The sequence below is a fragment of the Hylaeus volcanicus genome, chromosome 1, assembly GCF_026283585.1.
Source record: "Hylaeus volcanicus isolate JK05 chromosome 1, UHH_iyHylVolc1.0_haploid, whole genome shotgun sequence".
Taxonomy (NCBI): domain Eukaryota; kingdom Metazoa; phylum Arthropoda; class Insecta; order Hymenoptera; family Colletidae; genus Hylaeus; species Hylaeus volcanicus.
In genome coordinates, this window is record NC_071976.1 from 6,085,990 (window position 1) to 6,092,515 (window position 6,526).

The window sequence follows — 6,526 nt, forward strand, 5'->3', positions numbered from 1 at the left end:
TATCCTAACGCGGGTACAATTTAAATTGGAGCGGCATTGGGAACCACCATCGGTTTAATTCGTTTCGACTCGATTTGAAAATGCGGAGATAGCAACATGAAAGTTCTCGTTCCGACGAGAGGTTCGCCTCTGCGTAACTACATACTCTGTTAGCGCAGCTTCGAGTTCCTTCGCGCGATGGCGATCTTTTTTATGTACATTCGCGCGGCCCCCTTCTGCGAAGAAGGTGCGTGCCAAATACCTTAGCCAACGCAACCGCGCTGTCTATGTTCCGCGTGGTTTCGAGGTCAAGGAAGAACGGCGAACGGCTATTTCGCGGGCTAGGAATCTTCTCTCCTCGCCCGTATCGGGTTTCTTTTCGCGCTCGCGATGCTCGGATATCATCACTCGAATCCAGAGATGGGCAAAACCCTGGACTTCGAATAAATCTGAAGTTTGCCGATGTGCTTGTCTCGCGTCCTTTTTTGGAAAATGTTCGAAAGAGGAAACGAGACGAATGTATCGTCAAGCTTCAGATTTATTCGAAATCTAGCGTTTTGCCCATCGCTGGATGAATCCCGTGAGGAAGGAGATGCTGTTTCTTCCGGTGTATATTTCGAACGTCTCAGCCTGTTTATATAAAAGACGATAGGGCCACGCACACACACGAATTTAGCCACGGATTTGGGGATTTTTGTAGGGGGTCAAATTTTATAGAAGAATTTTTTTAATGGTTTTTCAATGGCGGCGCCCTTAACTACGCACAAACGCACACACATTTCTGTTCATTAAGGTAGTTACTCCCCGTCGAAATTTTGAGTTAATTGACCATCTAGTTTACGAGATATATGCTTAATCGAAATACGAAAATATGTCAAATTCTACGAGAATGGCATGTTTTGACTAATCTTTAAGTAGACATGGCAGATTCTTCAAGTATGTCTAGTTATCGCAATCTGATCTTTTTTTGGAACAATTGCAAACAAAAATGGTCAATTAATACGAATTAACTCAAGATTTCATAGGACTATTTCTTGGAAATGTATGATTTCTTCGTAATTTTTACGAATGAAATATTTTAATTTTATAAATTCTTAACCTATTCTTGTATAACATTCGTTTATTTTGCCTGAATCGAAACTCCAACTGATTTCGAAATTATTTGAGAAACAGTGTCGGTTTTTTTAGCTTGCGTCAGGGGAAATCGTTCTGTTACTGGATGGTAACACTGTCTGTACGTTTTCGTTAGTGCTTCGGTTCCCTTTAGAAAGAGCTTGAGGAAGTAATGCCAGATCCAACATGTGTATTTAATAAAAGGAACTATAAAAGGAATTACAACCTGAGGACTTATTTATTAACCCTTTGCACTCGAGGCCTTTTTTCTAGTATCTACCAGCGACTCGAGATGCTTTCTTCGAGATGCTTAGCATTCTATTGCCACGAATGCTGAGCTATCGAGATTTGAGAATCAGGTCACCTTTACCTCACCGACAATCATTCTATTGACACTTCGAGCTCCAAAGAAATTAAACCTAAAGACAGCGATGGACAAAACCCTAAGTTTGCCGATATGTTTGTCACGTTTCCTCTTTTGAACATTTTCCAGAGAAAGAAACGAGACATGCACATCGACAAACTTCAGATTTATTCGAAGCCTAGGGTTTTGCACATCTCTACCTAGAGAAACATTATTGCTGATAGATTTGCTGCGTGAAACCTAATGGTGACTGAGAGTCACCTCTCGATTGCAAAGGGTTAACACTCCATTTCCTCGCAAATATAATGTCCAAAACATCATCGCTTTGGTTCAGTTCAGAGGCGATGCCCTTTAACGAAAACAGATGAAAACGTAACGAGAGAGATGGAATCGGAGCAAGTAGACCAATCGAAACGCTAACGGCTGGCAAATCGAGATCCCGGAACGAGACGAAATTAGAATTCCGCCGCGGAACGAGCGCAATTTCGAAATTACAGTACAAGGAGCTCGGCGCGTCCGATCGAGGACTGCATTTACATTGTTCTGCTCATTGAGCGAATTAATGCACCGTTCATAAGCCGGCGCAAGGACGCGAGGCGGAGGCGTCCTTGATATTCCGCGAATCGTTTCCTTTGGTTAACGAGGAAGAAATATTAAAAAAAAAAAAAAGAAAAATAAATCTTATGATCAACTAGATTTGTCCAGTTTTATTCGATTCGTTTCATTCATTTCTATGAACGACAATAACCCTTACTCATTTGAGCGATAGTTATAGTTGCTGCCCGCTGAACAGAGAGCGATTGCATAATAACGCGTGAAAAACGTTAAAACGATAAATTTCATTTCAAACGATCGAGCATTAGCTTTCGCATGTTTATACCAAAGACACAGGACTATAGAAAATATTACCTCGATCGATGAAACTTTTTTTTTTTATTACATATTTAACATCGCATCAACCTTTGGTTATTAGCGACAATTTCTTACGAGGTTTTCTCCAATATTAGATGTTACTCCATATATGTGCATCTTTAAGTAGCTGGATTATTTTGTTCAAGTTTTCTTTTGTGCTCCACGCTTCCTTTAAACTAGTGGATAGTTCGTATTGTATGCGGAGTGGTTCCGTATTTTTACAGGTAAATATTATGTGTTCTATTGTTAGAATTTCGTTGCATGTACGGCAGGTGGAATGGTCTAATGGTCTAATGGTTTTCTCAAGTAGGTGTTTATACGTGTATTTTATATGTCCAATTTTGATGCGCGTACTTTTGACTTGTTCTAGTCTGTTGAAGTGTCCTGTGGGCGATTGTTCGAAAAAGTCATCTGTTATTCTATGGAAACTTGTTTACCATTTTTGTTTGCAATTGTTCCAAAAAAAGATCAGATTGCGATAACTAGACATACTTGAAGAATCTGCCATGTCTCTTTAAAATCGTCCACTTGAAAATTAATTAGGAGCGTACCGGTCGCGGTTGTTCGGTTTCGATGACCAAGCGGTTGTTCCCGCTATTGTTAAATAGGGTATGCGACCGCTGCAAGGTGGCGGACAAGAACGAACGGTAATCCTTTGCGATAAATATTCTTTGTAAAGCGGTTGACAAGTACCGGAGACTGCCTGTTTGTGAATGGCACTAATCGTTGCCAACATTCAAATCGACGTGGTTTAGTGGAAATCACGTGAAAGCGGTGAATGTACTTCCATTAGGACAAAAAGAGAATACGATGCGATTAGAGTAACGCGGAATCCTTTCCTGTTAGATGGAAAGAGTTTTAAGTGAAAAATCGACGAATTCGAGAAACGATCGCTACGACGGATCGTGAAATATTAAGAGTTTTCCAAAAGATGCTTTACAATTTAGTTTATTAACAACAAAATAGACATGCAAACGTTTGATTGAAGAATGTCAAGGAATGCAGCACGATGGAGCAGAGTTCAAACTTTTAAATAATATGCAGACGATTTTCAACAATAGAAACGAGTTTCTCAAACTAGTAGATAAATATATCCATGATAAATTGAGAAATTCGTAGATACCTATGATATATATTAGGTATAGCTATAGGTATATATATAATGTATATATATAATATATATATATATTAGGTATATATTATATATATACATTATATATATACCTATAGCTATATAGCTAGTTATAGGGTTATTAGTTATATAAGTTATATTATATATATATATAATGCCGATATATATAATATATATTATAGGGTTATTAGTGACCACGTTAATATCTGCAATTCAATTACAATATTTCCAATTATATATTCCAATAATATATTATATATATTTCAATTATATATTATTCATTACTTCATATTTCGTTTATTAACGAAAGATATATTTATATATATGAATAAATTGTAATTGAATTGCAGATATTAACGTGGTCACTAATAACCCTGTAGTTGATGTGACCTTAAACAAAGTAATTTAAAAAAACAAAAAAAATAGGCATGTCGGCGTAATCGCGGTGGACGCTGCGACATCATCTTTCGCGTTTCGTTGAAAAACAAAATCTTGCATGACAAGCACGTCAGCTTGGTCCATCGTCGTTTTCATACGGCTAATTTTATGGTCTGGCTCTTTTTGAAAATTGGCTTGTAAAATGGGCGCTTTTATTCGATAAGAAGTTGAGATTTTGCGAGTGTATGTAGATTATCAAAGTTGCCTCGATAGCCGAAAAAGTAAAGATCGCGTACAGCAGAGGAAGAAGGAGGATACTCACTGCAGAGCGTCAGTGATTATGCGGAAGGATCGTTGCCGCGGAATGCAACCGCATCGCTGTCCTGGAGTCTGCGAACACGCGCGATATTCCGATCGATCGGATCTTCGGAGTCGTTGGACGACGCGATTTCTATGTTTTTACTTCCGTCTCTGGCATCCTCTTCATCCTCTTTTCCACTTCAACTGTCCTTTCCCCTCCTACCCCTCCCAACGATTACTCTAAGCGCCTCGAGATCGATTCCCACGATTCACCGGCGATCTTACCTCTGATTCGAAAAATATCCGAGGCTACGGTCACTCTTTCTCATCGAATCCACAAAGGACCGAGATATATATATATCAAAGATGTTCGATTAAAAAATAATTTCCAATCCGAATCTGCGGCAGGCCTCTTCGTCTTCGGGGTTAAAAATCCTCTGGATCGCACTGCGGAGCATTTTTCGAAAACTGACACAACGTCCGACGTGTTCTTCTCTCGGTCTCTTTCGTCGGCTCGAAACTTTCACTGTTTAGGGAGCGCGTAGAATTTCACCGGGCCTCCGCTTCCCGTTGCAATATGGGTACCAAAACGGTCCGATTTATCGATAACCACCAACCGGAGTCGCGGGACGTGCGAGGGCTGACGGTTCGTGGACACTCACGAACGATCGACGAAATTGATGGCGACGATAAATTTCGAGAAGTGATTTAATCAACGAAGAGGACAAGCGCGTCGAAACGGTGCTGGCTGCGATCGAGCGAACAATATTGCCGCGAAGAAGCCCGGACCGGGACTGACTGGCCATAGGATTCATTTGGGTCAGCGGCACAACGGAGTATAGCGAAGCCAGGGCTGCGACTATACCGTCCGTTCCACGGCGAAGTGAAGGTGGTATCGAATAAGTGGTATAGGATAGGCCGGACATTCGATGATACTTTCTGTCCACGACTTGGGGGGCTCTAGAGCAGAGCTTCTTCACCCTTATCCGATCACTTCTTTTTTTTTAACTAGCAACTCATTATACGTCTGCCTAACTAGCCTCCTCTCTACTTAAAAAAAAACTTACAGGTCCTCAATCATAGATCGAACGACAGTGGTTGAAAACCGACTTACCAGAATACAGAATAGGCAAAACTAATTTATTATTAACGTAAAATTAATCTCATAGTTCAGCGACCAATGTAATCAAACGTTAACACAATACCGTACCTCAGCGAATGGTGTAATCAAACGCAAAGCCTGTCTCCTAGCTAAGCGACTCATGTAATCAAACTTAAAGCGTATCCATAGCTCAGCTACTGGCCTACACGTATCCTTCTTTATTCCCAGTCATCCCCATTTTGTCTTTATTCAGTCTCAACTTCCAGTTTACCTTCATTCCCATCATATTCAATCATTTACTCACTTCCGTTTGATTACACTGTCCAACACGATTTTGTTTCCGCGATATACACTAGGTGATTCTTATAGTGTTCCTCGTCCTAAATACGAATCTGAAAGTGAAATTGCTCCATCACCCTTAGTTTTCGAGAAATACGAGATTTTGTAAAAACGGTCGATTTTTAGAGAAAACGTAGTACTACTTGAAAACTACGAACGCTAGAAAGTTCTATTTAGTCTTAAAAGATAGAGGAGTGTTTTCTGAATATGAAGACATATTCCTTTAGAATTATCTGCTCCTTTGAATGCCTGTAAATGAACACCGAAGTTCAAAAAGTTGCCGACGCGAGTACTTTTCACGAAATACTTTTGTATTTTAATGAAGAGTTATTCACCTAGGTCGATTTTGCACTACGTTAACGGATTCTGCAAACATTTCTGAAGAGAAAACCACCCGCGGCAAATGTTGGAACGGTTTCTAATCCATATGGTTTGACAAAATGTCAACTCGGAACGCATGAACGGTGTTTTGCCGCTGCACAGCCATTGCTCGCTATGTAAGCAATGTTTCGATCAGTCAGGGCCGTCGCTACGGGATTCGTCTAATCGGTGCCACGCGCTATCGGTTTTTGTATTACATTTACATGTTCCAGATAAGTAATTCTTCATTTTTAATATTTCATTTATACTCCAACTCAACAAAACGGAGACAATTGTCCACTGTTTAAATTTTAATCATTAATTTCCCGTTTTTGTATCTTCAATTATTCGACTTTTGCTAATTTGGTATTGAGCAAACTTTATTTAAATCTAAATTGAATTATTTAACAATTACCCAAGTGCAAAATCCGCCAGAATTTCCAAACGCACCGAAAATTAGACCCTAGAATTAGGCAACCCATATTAACAGGTAAGTCGGACCGGTTGCCTGTACGTAGGCGCAAACGTGCCACCTCTTCGCATATCA

At 39.9% G+C, this 6,526-nt stretch overlaps 1 protein-coding gene across 3 annotated transcripts in view; it reads right to left on the reverse strand.

Annotated features, from left to right (window-relative positions):
• The window catches only part of LOC128878467 (uncharacterized), a 49,774-nt gene extending 44,790 nt beyond the window's left edge, over nt 1-4,984 (reverse strand). For 2 of the 3 annotated variants that reach the window (XM_054126731.1, XM_054126881.1), the window contains exon 1: nt 4,201-4,984. The gene's annotated coding sequence lies outside the window, so the exon portion shown is untranslated. The remainder of the gene's footprint in view (nt 1-4,200) is intronic. The other variant, XM_054126812.1, reaches the window with a different exon arrangement.
• Between the last annotated feature and the right edge of the window lie 1,542 nt (nt 4,985-6,526).